The 13,914-nt window shown below is 46.3% G+C and overlaps 1 long non-coding RNA gene across 1 annotated transcript; it reads left to right on the forward strand.

Annotated features, from left to right (window-relative positions):
* Nucleotides 1-12,383: 12,383 nt before the first annotated feature.
* On the forward strand, nt 12,384-13,914 carry LOC142837047 (uncharacterized). Its single transcript, XR_012908192.1, has 3 exons — nt 12,384-12,584; nt 12,676-12,763; nt 13,436-13,914. It is a non-coding gene; the product is annotated as an uncharacterized LOC142837047 (long non-coding RNA).

Raw genomic sequence — 13,914 nt, forward strand, 5'->3', positions numbered from 1 at the left:
TATTAGTGTCCTGATCGAGGCTTAATCACCACTCATAAACTGCTATCCGCCCACTGGCACAGGGAGATGGGAAGTATGATTCTAATTAATAGTTGAAGCAGAGAGGACATTTAGAGTTTCAGGGCTGAGAATGTGTGTGTGTGTGTGTGTGTGTGAGAGAGAGAGAGAGAGAGAGAGAGAGAGAGAGAGAGAGAGAGAGAGAGAGCGCTAACCCCTGTGGTGCACGCGTACACTGTCTTTGCACACATAAGTTATAATCTATTCCACACACAAGTTAAAATCTCTGCCTGACGTACATGTCCATATCCCTTCCCGACCCACTGTTTGTTTTCTAGGACATCATTCACATTGTGTTTAGAGCCCAGCATATTTTTTATTTAGGAATTCCCAGTTTTAACTAATTATATCAGCAAATACCCTAATTCCTTATTCTAAGGTATTGGGTGTTAAGATTTCAACACAACTTTTGGGGAGAATACAGCGCAACAACTGAAGCTTTACCTTGACTGCAAAGAAAAAAGCAGTTAGAAGAAAAGATGTGTGTGTTATGTGTGAGGGGAAGGAATGATACTTCGTGCACCCATACACACAGGCACACACATGCACACACACATGCATGTACACAATGCACACACACAGACACGCACACACATGCACCCATACACACAGACACACACATGCACACACATGCATGCACACAGTGCACACACACACAGACACACACATGCACACACACATGCATGTACACAATGCACACACACAGACACGCACACACATGCACCCATACACACAGACACACACATGCACACACACATGCATGCACACAATGCACACACACACACACATGCACACACATGTACACATGCACATACACACATGTGCATGCGCACACAGAGCATGGAGAGGGAGGGGGAGGCCTTGTTTGGGGAGTGTGCGTTTGTGTCTGTTAACAGGCTGAAATCGGAGGTTCCCATAAGGCTCCTGCATGTTCGTTTACACAAGTGTCTTAAGTTGCTGTGTGAGAGATGGGACTTAGTTCATCCTGAGTAAGCAGACAAGGCCAAGCTGCTAAATCAAGGAAGTAATCAGCATGTCTGCATTTACTGAGACTGTGATCACGGGACAAGTGTCGTGTAAATGTTGGTTCTTACATCATGTGCCTTTGTGTGCTTTTACTCATGAGTTCTTGTTAAGAGAAAAAGACCGCTTGTGTCCGCTTTTCCTGGTCCCAGGATGTGGCCCCATCCTCTTATGTTTCTCCCTATGGGTATATGGAGGTTGCATATACCAGGGATCTTACCTGTGCAAAGGTTGATGGGAAGGAAGGGCTCTATTGAGTTTCCTGCTGCCCACACACAGGTCTCGGTGGGTACCCATTCCTGCTCTATAGAGTCACGTTAATAAACGTGCACTGGACGCCTGCTGTATCTGCACTCCCGGGCACTCAAGAAGATTAGAGTTTGAAGAATACACATGGCTTGTGCTCCGGAAGTCCGTGGATCAGTAGGGTGAGTTCACAAAGCTGTGAAAGGGGCATGAGAAGAGCGGCAGAGGCACGGAAAGAGCGATTGGCTTTGGTCTTGGCTACGGAGGATGCTTTCTGGAATGGGAAGCACTTACGATGAACATTAATCAAGAGAGATGGGCAGGCTGTTCAAATAGGTCAGGACAGGTGCCCAGAAGGGTAAGTGGCTGGCCCAGAGGTACAAGTGCATCATGGGAAATGGAAATGCGTTCCACTACAAAGACAGGATAGAGCAATTATCTCTGGAGACCCTTGATTCTGAAGAGAGAAAGGGACCTTCAGCAAGGTCGTGTAGGTTACAGTATGCAGTGGGGTGAAGGGGATTTATCCTCAGGGCAGGATGCAGGAGAACCATGTAGGGGCTGCTACAGTGACCTCCAAGAGAAGCCGTGAGGGGGCAAACCAGGGAGTAGAGATGCCAGGTGGCCTAACAGCTGCAGGGTGTGGGATTCCATCTCCTTCACCCTTCCTGGGTCCTGAGAATCGTGGGGAGAAAGTGGCCCGCAGTCAAGGGCATGTGTGAGGAAGCCCCTTCAGCACACTCTCAGGCTGGCTTGACATGTCTCCAGCTCCTCCGTCCTCTCAGCTCTGAGAGCAAGCTACCCACTTGGTCACTGCTCCTAGATTCACCCGCCCCCATTTCTGCCCCCGTCAGCCATATTTCTTCCCAACCTTTCTCCGTTTTTTCTCGCATGTTCTTATAGTCTTCCACCAGCTGTTTTCTGCAGTGTCCTGTAAAGTTTCCACCGGTGTCACCATTGGCCCCGGGGAAGAGGAAACCATTTTAAGTGTTGTCTTCATGGCGCTGCAAGTGAGGAGGCCCTCTCATCCTTCTGAACTCTAGGAACATTTACTGAGCACCCCTCTTCCCCCCCCCCCTCCAGCTCTCCTGTCAGGCTCTCCTGGTGTCAAGATTTTCACAGAAGCTGGCCTTTCAAGGTCCTGGCGGTGGGGTGGGGTGGGGGTGGGGCTTCAGCCTGCCCCAGCTGCGCTGCACATTTGAATCACCTGGAGAGCTCTGAGACCTCGCGACATGCAAATCACAGGCCCAGCTGTTTAAATCAGACCAAAGGAGCCAGCAGAAGTCATGTTTAAGGATTCCCTGCTGACCGGCATGGAGGCTCAAGCTTGTAATTCCTGGTACTCGGGAGGCAGGAACAGTTCAAGGCCATCCTGGGCTATAGGATCTGACCTTATCTCAAACAAGCCAACCAGTCAACCAAACAGTTAAACAAAAGGATCCTTCATAGTATTGACTGTCAACTTGATAGACTCTAAAATCTTCTGGGAGATGGAGGAGTATCTTGAGTACATTAACCAGTGTGGGAAGAACCGTCTTCACTGTGGGTGGGACCACTCCTTGGGCATGGCATCCTGGGTTGTACGAAATGGAAAACGCAAGCGGTGTCATGCTTTCATTTCTCTCTCCGTTTCCTGGTTGTGGATGTGAGGAGACCAGTTGCTTCAAGTTCCTGCTTCCTTGACCTCCCTGCCATGACTATGCCCTCGAACTGTGTGCCGAAACGATGCCCATCTCTTTGAGATGCTTTCGTCGGGGTGTTTCATTACGGCAACAGGAAAGCATCTAAGACATCCTCGGCTGAGTCCACGGACAGCCAGCCGTTTTCGGGAACCACTCTCGTGTTTTCTCTCTACTTTTGGCAGCAAACAGCTGTGTTTCTAGAATTGGTTGGCATCTGAGTTGGTGGATTAAATAAAGATCCTCTCCCTTCAGTATGGCTAGGCATCATCTAACTCATTGAGAGCCTGGATAGAAGGATGTGGTGGTGACATCATCAGAAGGAAAAGGCGGGGGAGGAGTGGGGAATCGGAGCTGCAATTCCCATGTTCTCTTACTTTTGAACATTGGGGTTCTTCTTCACAGGCCTTTAGAGGGCACACCACTGGATTACTTGATTCTCCGGACTGCAGATAACAGGGCCTGGGACTTCCTGCCCTCCTTCGGCATGTCAGTGTTTGATTTCTGCAAGGAGTCTCTTCACATTAGTGAGTGAATCCCTGACTTGAATGAATGGCTCGCCCTGTAAATATTCAACTCGACAACGCTGTGAAAGCATGCTTATTCAGTAGAAATTGTACTTTGAATTTATTTTTTTGCCCAGGTTGGTGATACGAAGCACCATGGTATTCTTTCTCAATTCTGGGCCGCGACAGCGAGATGCAGCTCCTATCAGCATGAGATCGCAGAATAAAACAGCTGGGAATGCATGGTGGATAAGTTGCAATGTTCGACAGCCATGCTCGCCAGGCTTGCGTTACTCTAATAAAATACCCAAGGAAGTCGGCATAGAAGGAAAAAACATTTTCTTTTGGTTCACAATTTTGAAAGTTTCAATCGGTTGGTTCACTGCTTTGGGATCTATAATGAGGCAATGTATCATGTGACTGTGTGGTAAAGGAACCATTTCATCTCATGGCCACCCAGAAAACAAAAAGGGTAAGGGGCTGGGGTTCCACCCCTTCAAGGGCAGGCTCAGTGACCTAGTTTCCTCCCGCTGCTTAGAGTTCTAGCATCTTTGTATAGAGTCACAGGCTGGCGGCCAAGGCCTTTGGGAGACCGTTATCCAAACCATTCATTAGTTACTAAATGTATTTTCAGCTCAGGACATTGTCAACTGATGATGGATTTAGGAGGACATAACCCCATCACAAAACATATAACCCACTTGTCTGCTTTTGTGGAGAACCCCGAGATATACAGAGCTAGAAAGTGGTAGTTTCCCTGTGCCAGAGCCCAAGGTCCAGAAAAGACTTTGAAACTGTTTCGAACCTCAACACTCCAGCTCCTGGAAGGAGTGGGAAACCCTTCCCAGTGTGAATGTTAGAGACTTTAAAGGTCTGGTTTATCCAGTCTGCCTCCGCTTCAGTAGGGTAAGCTTGCTGTGGGAAGGACTACCTGAAGGGAATATACAGGATAGCAAGGCAATGGGCCTGACCCCTGGAGACCCCACTCTCACCGCCGTAGATCTCCTTATGATCCAGCAGAAATGATGGTCTGGGAGACACTCCGATTAATTGCTTTCTAGCCCTGAGATGGCACCTTCATCGCCAGTCAAAGATTTAATTAATCATGCCAGCAGATGGGCTGTCATGGGCCCCAGCAGCCAGGGTAATGAACTCATTTATTATCAGGCACCATCAGTGGGAGGCATCTAGGATGCTGGGAAAGGAAGGGACACTCCTGACCCCAGAGCCCAGGATCTGTTGAAGTTGCGGGGAAATTCCTGGAAGTACATGATTTTACTAGCTTATGATGTGGAATGGGATTGTGACTTAGGTTGGAGTCAGTTTTTAAAGATACAGTGTTGCTACATAGTCGAGGCTGGTCACAAATTCATAGCCCTGTCTCAGCATTTGAAATGCCAGTATTACAAGCATATGCCTTCACACCCAGCTCCTCCCTCCCTCCCTCCCTCTCCCTCTCTCTCTTTTGAGGATCATTTCGGTGCCTTATTACATATTAGGAAAGCGTCCTACCTCTGACTGTACCTCCAGCTATTGAAGGAAGTTGTCCTGATAGCATAGCATCTTAGATAGTGGCCAATTCACTGGCATCCCTCACACCTACCTGGATGATGAAGTTAAGGCGATACAGACGAAGTTGTTGTGGACTGATAGGATGCATTAGTCCACTCGTTCTTAATTCAGACGTCAGGGCCTCCACATGAGTTTGTTAGCTTTTATATTTCTCAGTTGTTTTGTTCTTTCTCCCCCATGCCCAAACCGTGTTATAAACATACATTCGTATCATTTATTATCAGTGATAAACATTGCTGAATTCCTGAGAGAGTAAGTGTGAAGTACCCAGTGCAGACACTGCATCTGTGAAACCAAAAGCCTCTACTTAGCCCACTTTGGTTCTGAAGGTCCAAGCATCTAATACAGAAACTGGAGTCTTGTCATGGGTATAGCGCTCACTCTGGAGAATTGCTGTGTGCCTCTGAAAGCTCTGAGCAGACAGAACCAATGGTCATAGCCATTCGAGGAGGAGAAGCAGGGGAGGGAATGGCTGCACGGGGTCCTAGTTACCAGGGATAGTGGGTGGGATGCATGCCATGCAGTCTCCTTGAGTGAGCAGTGTGCAGTCTAGAAGACATTTAGTCTCCTGGTCTATAGACAAGCTTCTTAAACTGTAGGTTACAGCCCAGTGTGCAAACTTTAGTTACAGTGACAAGTTCCTGAATATGCAACAACCACATCCCAATTCACAACCAAAGACATAATGGATCTGAGGGTTTCTGGAAGCACCTGCCTGTGTTGCATGGGATGGCCTCACTGCAGCTTTGCATATTTTGTAAGCAGAATGCATATTTTGTACCTCACGTGCATTTTGTACCATACACATGCCTTCACGCTATACAGTGCTCACAACACTACCCAAAATCTCTCTACTTAGAATCAAGATTATTATGTGTGTTTTTACTGTGCATACAGAATTTTCTTCTCTTATAGAAACTTTATGATTTAATTATGGAAAACAGAATTTTAATATTTTCCTGCCATCGTCCCTCAGTCTGTAAGTATCAAGTTGGCATGCCTTTTGATTGTATTGTGTTTAAATGTTTGATTTTAAAAATTGTCATTTGAGTTGCTGACTGGGGTTTCATACACGCACACACAAACTTCATAAAAAATAAATTTTGGCTTTGGATTAGGATAGAATATCCAAAATTTTCTGAAATAACCCAAACACATTTCTGCCAATTTTTGTTCTATGTATTTATGTGAAATGGTGTTATTAGCACTGACCATTGAAAAATGAAAATACGGATCAAATATTCAGGCAAGACTTGATTATTTTTGTAAAGAAATAAAATGCATCTGTCTCATTAGTATGCCCATTTTCTTTAATCTTTAAGTTTATATATATAGTAATGTTTAAATATGTTTCTTTATGATTTAGTATCAGTAAATGTTTCATTTGCATACCTATTTTATGTACCTAGGTTCTTGGAGTCATGTAAAAGTTACTTGACTGGCGAGAAGTCGTAAGTGGAGAAAGTTTTGGAAGCCCTGGTGTGGTGCAGACAAACCTGACGTTCAGGTGCCTGGCTCCTGCACCCTCTTTCTTCTGTTTGCTGGCTCCCAGGAACCCCGACCTCAGCCTGTCCACAAAGTAGTCTCCTGGGGGGACCCTTGACCTCATCCCTTCTGTGCCAGTCACACTCCCTGGAGTTGGCACTTCCCACTTTTCTCCGGCTATTTGTTGGTGATGGGAAGACCCTCTGCTTAGCGCTCCCACCTCATGCTGCAGCTGAGTCATGAGGCTGGAACTGGACCTGGAGCTGAGCCTGGCTGCTCAGGTGCAGTGGAACAGACCTGGGGGATCTTGGTTAGGAGATGGTCTGGGAGTCAGCTGTTCTCTGTGAGATACAGCACCTCTTTGTGGAGAGTAAGCAGAATACACGGGGGCCATTTTGTTAGACCTGTCTTGGCAGCATATCATCATGGGATGCGGCACTCTACCCTAAATCTCTGCCATAAAATCATAACTTTCTTTTTTCTTTTTCTTTTTTTTTGGCTGGGTGTTATACAGCCCAGGTTAACCCCCAACTTGCTATGTAGCCAAAGTTGATTCAAACTCCGGATCCCTCTGCCTCTATCTCCTAAGTGTTAAGATGACAGGCTACACCATCATGTCTGGCTGACTCGGAAATTTTCGAAAAGAAGCAAGGGTCTTCTAAATTTAGACTTTGTGGTAACAGTATTGAGAGAAAACAGCTACTAATTTTCTGTGCCTATTGTGTGTTGTGGAATATTAGTTAAAGATGTGTTACATTTCTTTATGTTATGGAATGTTTATTTAATGATGCAAAGATGGTTGCAGTCTTTTATGTTGCATTTGTTTAACTCTGTGAAGCTGTGTTGCTTTGCCTGTCTAACACACCTTAATGGCCAATAGCTAGGCAGGAGAGAGAAATAGGAGGGGCTGGCATGCAGAGAGAATAAATAGGAGAAAAAGAGAAGACAAGAAGTGAGAAAAAAGGAGAGGAGGACATCAGGAGCCAAGACGTAAAGAAAGGTACATAGAATAGAGAAAGATAACAGCCCAGAGGTAGACGGGATAATTTAACTAAGACTGGACATTTATAAATAGGAAAAAGCTTCCAAGTGTGATTATTTGGGAGCCGGGTGGCCCCCCAAAGACTGAAAAGAGTAAAGAGGAAAAAAACAACAACAACAAAATGAAAAAAACAACTACACCTATGTGCCGGTCAGATCAGCAGTCCAGAAGCTTGCGTGCTGAAAATGTGGCTTGTGCTCTTGTAAGAATAATACCGGCTTGCACGATGCTTACTGTGCCACAGGACCCACGTGAAGCCTCATCTTCCATGAGCATTCTCAGAACAAGCAGGGCAGGCGAAACGCGTCTTCCAAGCTCACACAAATAGTGAGGGGTGGAAGCCATTCAAACCAAGATATGTGGCTTCCAAGTCTGGGCTCCTAGCCATTTTACTATGTAGTCTCCCTGGGAAGACAGTGTGACATTTGCCTCAACCCTGACAAAGGTAAAGTGGACCCCAGAGCCTTTTCAGGTTGGCCTCCTTAGAAGCACACCCCACACTGAAACAGGCTTTAGTGTTTCAGAAATTCTTCACTTTCAGAAGGGCCAGCAGATAGTGCCAGCACCTGCTTGGGCACTGTGGTGCCTTTGCCAAGGTGGGTCTATAGAGAGTGGCTGAGTGGGGGATTAAAGACCAGACCACAAGGACTGGGCAAGTCTTGCAAGGCACGGGTAAGCAAAGAGAATACCTGTTGGCCTTAAGGACCACGTGGCCCGACTGTGGGCTCTATCTTGTAGAGATGCACATACAGAGGGATGGGTCTCTATAGCAGAAAGCAATGGCAAAGGTGACGGTAAGTCAAAGCTGTAATTAATCTCAGTTGCCTGGGGTACAGTGGGGTGTGGTAAGGGCTATGGCCAACTGAAGTGTGTATCCCCCTAAAGGTAAGAGCTATTACTGAGTCCCAGCTATTGGCAGCCGTGTAGGAATATGAACTTTAACAGATACTGTAGATCTGATTTTTTATTTGAAATGTCATTTTTCTTGAATGGGAATATTTTGAGTTGGTGCTGCTGTGCTTCGAAGAACCCACTGTGAGAAGGTAGTATCTTACAGTGTTCCCTCTAGTCAACTTGGGTGTGAATAAGCAGTTCTAGTTGGGAGAGACCGAGTTCCTGCACACAGGGACAGTGGCAGGGGGTCACGAAGCCAGACAAACCTGAAGGGCTCCATTAGTCCTAGGGACAAGAGGCCCAACCTTCAATCAAACTCTTGTTAACCAGTCTATGGATGGCTGTAAGCCAAGTAAGAAGTATCAAAGGCTATGACTCCTCTTGACACCCTAGTGAGGTAGAGTATCCAATTCCTACACTCATGACAGTTGCCTTTTAGCCCTCGCAACCGCCCTAACTGCTAAGAAACAACCACATGTTAACAGATTCAGATGGCCTACCTCCCGCAAGGAAACACAGTAAGTGGAATAGTAAACGCATGCTCAAGTGTAAGGAATCAGACAGACTGGGTTTCTTGGCTCCCTCTCAGTAGCCATATGGTCTGCAGAGACTTTGAGTTTCTAGGCCTCTGTCTCCTCACCACATAAGTGGAAGAGTCATGCCCGGTAGATGTGCTGGTGGCTGAGATTATTTAAGGTCCTGAACGTGCAGCGCGCTTCCTCTTCCCTAATGAGTACATCAGCAATAGCTGTGACCATGATGATAGGCAGATGCCAAGCTTAGGTGGCTCTTCCTTGATCTCCATGGTGAGATCGTGGTCATATGCCACTCTAACCTCTTTGTATATTAATAGGCTTTCCTGTCCAGATTGTTCCCACTAGAAAGTGATACGGAACGCAATTGTCCAGGATGATTAGTGGTGTGCACAAGTGTCTGATTGGTGCTTGGTGTTTGGTTAGGATAGAAATGTGGCAAAAATATAAAATGTACCCTGGGCTTCAGTGGTTTTTGTGGGAAACCCAGAGCATAACATGTCTCTTTAGTCCTTTACATATTGATTCTATCTATCTATCTATCTATCTATCTATCTATCTATCTATCTATCTATCTATCTATCTATCTAGTAACCTAGACTGACCTTGAGCTCATTATGTAGCCTACGACGTCCTTAGACTTCAAGTATAAGCCATTATACCTGGTTTTATCCTGGGGATTGAATTTGTGCATGCTAGGGAAGCATTGATTATAAGCTGAAGTGATGATTTCTTGGGTCTACTAAGTTTGTATGAAAATGTTGTTTAAACATTTCTGCTACTTTTTATAATTATTTTCACCTATTTCCATTTACTCTTCAATTTTAATTATTTTATCCTTTTATTTTTTTGTATGTATGAATGTTTTGCCTGCATATATGTCTGTGCACCACGTGCATGATTTGTGCCCACAGAGGCTGGAAGAGTGTATTGGATCCCCTGGACATGGAGTTAGAGACAGTTACGAGCTACTGGATGGATGCTGGGAATGGAATCAGGCTCCTCAGGGAGAGCAGCCACCTTGCTACCCCCTTACTTTTTTAAAAATTATGGTGAATATAAAATTCAAAGTTGCATATCTGGCTTGAATTAAAATTCAGTTCATCAATTTAGCTTAACGTGGAGTAGGCACTGAAGCTACAAATGCTGAATGATCAAATGACGTCCACAGATTCTAGGGCTGTTTTCGTTCTCTAGCTCCCAGACCCCTTCCCCTCCAGTGAGCGGTGACCATAGACTCTTGACTGCCATTCACCATCAGTCAGCTTCTCAGTCCCACACTCCCTATGTAATGGATGATGTCTTAGAGTTTTCATTGCAGTAAAAAGATACTATGGCCCTGGCGACACTTATGAGGGAAAAACATTTCATTGGGGTAGCTTACATTTTCAGACGTCTGGTCCATTACCATCATGGTACAGCATGGTCGAATGGAGACAGACATGAGAAGGAGCTGAGAGTCCTACATCCTAAGCAGCTGACAGCAGGAAGTGAACTATGTCACTGGGCATAGCTTGAGCATAGGAGACCTCAAAGCCCACCCCCACAGTGACACACGTCCTCCAACAAAGCCACACCGACTTCAACTCCTGATAATGCCAGTCCTTATGATTTTTGGGGCCAGTTAAATTCAAACTACCACAGATGGCAAAGGTTCAGAGCAGTGGGGGGCTTTAAGAATTCGTTCTTGGTTAGCAACACAGTAGAGTGGAGCTAGAGTGTCTATCCTAAAACTTCATCTTGTCAACTAAGCATATAACATATTTCCATAAAAGGAACTCCTCAGGTTATTTCTTCTTGGAAATGATCAAGGCTGGAAATCCTCAGGACACGGCAGAAGAAGTGGCCATATGGATACCAGTGGCAAAGTGAGCCCTCAGAAGATGCCATCTTTCCTTCTGATACCTTGACCCCAAATTAAGGTCAAACTCAAACCAACCATCCGCTTCTGTAGGAAACATTAAGGCTGTAGTCACCGTAGACCAGAAGCAAGAGTACTCTCATTTGGGGCATCTTGTCATTTCCTTAAGTAAAAGGGCCGTGGGGTGCCCTTGTAATCGTGATAATAGTATTGAAAAAGCCAGAAGTGTTGGCAGGAGCCCTTTGGAAGACTCTGAAATCATTAATATTATTGAGCCAGAGAGGCTGCCAGTTGGCACCTGCCATGCTTCTTTCTTTCTTCCTGTTCCACTAACACACAGGATAGCATCACTACCACCTTCATGCAAGTGTAGAATCTGTGCCCAGGGAACCATGTGCCAGTCAGAAAAGGATTCATCAATATCCTCAGGGTCAATTAAATCCAAATGTGAGGCAGTTACATAATTCTATAAATACAAGCAAGGGGGTAAGAAATAACAACGAAAAAGGAAGGGCCACTGTACACAAGCATAGTACAGATGTAAGGCGTGGCCATGGGAAGCTTTGCTCTATTCCTTCTTGTGACTTCAGAACATATCATTATAAGTCATGCTCCTTGTGGACAAACCCTGACAGTCCAGGAGGGACAGCCAATGCCACGCTGAGTAGTTGATGGATAATGCTGGCCCAGGGTTTACGGCATAACTAGGGCAGGATGTTCAAACAAGCCAGACACCAGGCTCATTCAACTTCACAATGGCACAGGCCATTCCCAAAGTCCCTGAAAGGAGATAGAAAACCCCGCTCTCACTCCCAAGGGCCTAAGGGTCTAAAGAAGTTGAAACAGAAACACCTAATGTCTGGGAGACACAGACCAAGACAAACTGGGCAAGGCTATAGAGATACCAGAGAATGCTGGCCGAATATGTCTGGAAGCAACGAGAACTGGATTTGAATAGAAGGGAATGCTCTTTGGTTGGGGGAAAAAAGATGGAATCTTGGCTTAGGATAAGCACTTGGGGTCTGAGCATAGTATGAACAGATGGCTAAGTTTATTGTCCTTTCTGGTGGCCCAAACAGGGAAACAATCACACCAGACCATACCTGGATGTCAACAATCCTTGAACTTGCTCTTTAGAGTTGGTCCCATGCAAGGTAGTAGCAGAGGCTGGGAAGAAGAAAGGCCATTAGAGCAGAAATTCACCTTCCAGTCGTGGCTGGAATTGGTGTCCTGGCCATTTTGCTTGTTCAGCGGTGGTTTCCATTGAAACTGTGTTTACTATTTGTGCTCAGGGCTCCTACGGCCGTGTTTTCCCAGAGCGGAGGGCTCAGCTGTGGGAACTAGGTTTCCTTGGCTTTCTGTAAACTGCACCTGCTGAGAGATCCAGTTGTCTCCCTGCCAGAGTGATGAGCGTGGTGCGAGGCACACAAGTGGGCAAGGAGAGAATGGATGGAAATAAAGGAAACAAAGCAGCCAGCAAAAGCCCAGCATGCAAGATGACATCAGCAGTGAAAGCCAGCGAGGCAAACACCATCTGGCCCTGAAATACGAACGAGCACCGGAGGATGGCTCCATCTCCTGGGAATATGGGCTGCAACGGGGCTCCGGCTTGCTTTCCTATCTGCCCGAGACTGTCCTGGCTGGGGGCAGGTGGGGCGCTCACCTGCAGAGCTCTCCATGAGTGAGGTAAAGTTCGTTTTCATCTTGCCACTTGTATTCGTTCGTTCGTTCCCACACTTCATCCTTTTGTTAACCCCTCACCTCCTTTCCTTTGCAGGAAGGCCTTTCTCCTGAAAATTTGCTGAGATCTCCTCATCACCCAGCCTGCCTGCTGTGAGCCTTCTTGCCAGAGCCTCCTCCCCCAGGTGAATCTGCTCTGACGCTTCCTGATGTCAACATGGCCCATGTCTCCACTGCCCACATGCATCTCCCCACTGTAACTGTGCTGCTGCCAACGAGCCAGTTCCGTACACACCCTGGCTTCCCCTACATTCGTGTTAAGTGATCTGCGGGCCCACAAATTAGCCACAGTGTTTTGGGCATTGGCATTTCTGCTTATGAAGGTCTCTCATCCTAGGATATTTTTCTTTTTGTCCCCATCAGAACTCTCTCACCTACATTCTTACTGATACTTAAGTCTGCCCTCTTCTTCTACAATGTGGGTTCTGGGAACTGAGCTCAGTTGTTATCAGGGTTGGCAGCAAGGTAGCAAATGCCTTTGCCCACTAAGCCAGCTTGCTGACCCTGCATCATTCTAAAAATAAAATTAAAAATAAATGCATGTGTGCATGCACATGTGTGCATAGGTGTGCACATGCACATGTGTGCATAGGTGTGCGCATGCACATGTGTGCATAGGTGTGTGCATGCACATGTGTGCATAGGTGTGCGCATGCACATGTGTGCATAGGTATGTGCAGAGGTGAGAAGACAGCTTTCGGGAGTGGCCTGTCACTTCCCACTTGGGTTTGCTATGCTGTACCCTCCAGGCTTTGAGCTTCTGGGTGATTGATTCTCTTTTCTGTCTTCCACCTCAGCATCCCAAGTGTGGAGATTAGCGAAGCGCCCCATCGTATCTGCCTTTCACACGGCTTTCAAGCTCCTACCGCGACTCATCAGGCCTGTGTGGCAAACACGTTTGCTGGCTGAGCCACCTTTCTGGCCCACTCTTGACTGTAATTGCCTTTATGACTGCAGATCTCTCAGACTCTAGATCCATGGCACTGAAGAATTCACTGTCTTGTTCATCTTGATGATGCGGATGCCTAGTTCAGTGCCCGTCATTCCCCTGTGTACAATGACTGCATATGGACTGAGCGAATGATTGGTCTTTTTATTCGCTTATTCTCACTGGCCTACACTGTGTGTCAGGTGGTGGGAACAGAAGGACAGGGAACCAGAATCTCTTGAATGTCCTCAAAGGCTGGCCTGTAGGGTTAGCGTGCAGATAGCGCTATTCTATCTGACAATATGATCCGAGAAATAGCAAACGAAAACCTGAAGGAGGTATGTTTGT

This window comes from Microtus pennsylvanicus, chromosome 17, assembly GCF_037038515.1.
Source record: "Microtus pennsylvanicus isolate mMicPen1 chromosome 17, mMicPen1.hap1, whole genome shotgun sequence".
NCBI classification, from domain to species: Eukaryota; Metazoa; Chordata; class Mammalia; order Rodentia; family Cricetidae; genus Microtus; species Microtus pennsylvanicus.